The 1,473-nt window shown below is 30.7% G+C and overlaps 1 long non-coding RNA gene across 1 annotated transcript in view; it reads right to left on the bottom strand.

The window, feature by feature from the left end:
- Nucleotides 1-1,078: 1,078 nt before the first annotated feature.
- The window catches only part of LOC107565751 (uncharacterized), a 1,573-nt gene continuing 1,178 nt past the window's right edge, over nt 1,079-1,473 (bottom strand). Inside the window, exons 3-4 of the long non-coding RNA XR_001606415.1 lie at nt 1,222-1,280; nt 1,079-1,142 (exon numbers count right to left, since the gene is read on the bottom strand). This is a non-coding gene — a long non-coding RNA (uncharacterized lncRNA). The remainder of the gene's footprint in view (nt 1,143-1,221; nt 1,281-1,473) is intronic.

The raw sequence follows: 1,473 nt of genomic DNA, 5'->3' as shown, positions 1-1,473 counted from the left end.
GCATCTACTTTTATGATACGAAATTGATGTAAACACAGTCAGTTACGTTTTCAGAACAGGACAGAACATCTGATATGTGGAAATAGATCTGTGCATTAGTGTGACTGCAGCCTATTAAAGCTGCCACTGTCTATGAACTCATCAGTAATAATCAAACAGCAATAATGCTGATTAATAAAGAAAAACCCATAACTATGACCATCTGTAAACTTTCCAGATACTGAAAGTGCTTTTTGTTTATCACTTGCAATTGTCCCCCCCCCCTTTAAGTAGCTTGCTTATATAATTTAATAAAAATGCACAAAATAAATTTTATATAATCGTGATATCGAAATTGAATCGAATCGTTGACATGATAATCATAGCCGGATTGAATTATGAAACCAGAGCCCTAAAAATATCACTGCATCGATTGAAACTGTAATAAATATTATTAATAATAAATAATAAGTTAATTTATTAATAGTATCATTAATAGTAATCTATTCATAATAGTACAAGTTTAAAAATGTATTAATAATATTAGAAGTAATTTATTAATAGTATTCATTAATATTTTGCACTAGCTTTTATTTCTATAATTTATATTTCATTTTAGTGTTTTGTTATCTTTTTATTATTTTTTATATATATTTCTATTATTTATTTTTATTAATTTATTAAAACAATTTTTTTTTATTTCCGTTTTCGTTTATTTTAACTATTATCATTTTGCATGTTTAAGTAGAAATTTTTAGTTTTATTTGAAATACTAAAAATGTAACAAGGCAACATTTTAAATTTTCTTAGTTTTTCATATAATATTTATATTTTATTTTATTTTAGCTTCCCTTCAGTTACTGAAAATGTTTTTATAGGGTTCGTTTTAGTTTTACTTCAACTTATACTTTTTTTTTCATTTAGTTGCCAAGGCAAAATTTCTCATTTTCACTTAAGTTTTTTTAATGATAAATATTCATATTTTATTTGCACAATAGCAATACTGATTCAGTGCTGATTATGTAGCATAAGTCGTTTAATCTCTGATGCCTTTATATGCTGTCTAGATAGTTTTGGAGCAGGTAGCTGGTCTAATTACCTCAGCACAGATGGGTTCTGGCAGTCGACCGGATGTTTGTCCTCTGTCTTCCAGTTTAAAAGTACTAGGAGAGAATCAGCAGAGCATCTGAAGTGATTGCCTAAGAAAAGATCTAACCGCTACCGATCTGTCTTAAAGCTTACCAAGACCTGCTGGAGAGCGGCGCGTCACAGATCACAGGGGACTCCAGCGGCCCGAGACTCTGGGAGGATGAGAAAACACAGAAGTGGTTGAAGTCTGTGCAAATGTGTGTGATGTTAATGGGTGGGACCTTGTTTTGATCTGAATCAAAGCATAAAAAGAGTCGAAAACGTTTTTTCTAATCCCATGAGATGAGATTATTCAACATCCTGAAATGAACTTTTGGCCACACCTGAACATGAGACGAAAATGCC

The sequence above is a fragment of the Sinocyclocheilus grahami genome, unplaced genomic scaffold (genome assembly GCF_001515645.1).
Source record: "Sinocyclocheilus grahami isolate Dianchi unplaced genomic scaffold, SAMN03320097.WGS_v1.1 scaffold1024.1, whole genome shotgun sequence".
Lineage (NCBI taxonomy): Eukaryota > Metazoa > Chordata > Actinopteri > Cypriniformes > Cyprinidae > Sinocyclocheilus > Sinocyclocheilus grahami.
The sequence above is the reverse complement of the archived record's forward strand: the minus strand, read 5'-3'. Positions and strand labels throughout refer to the sequence as shown.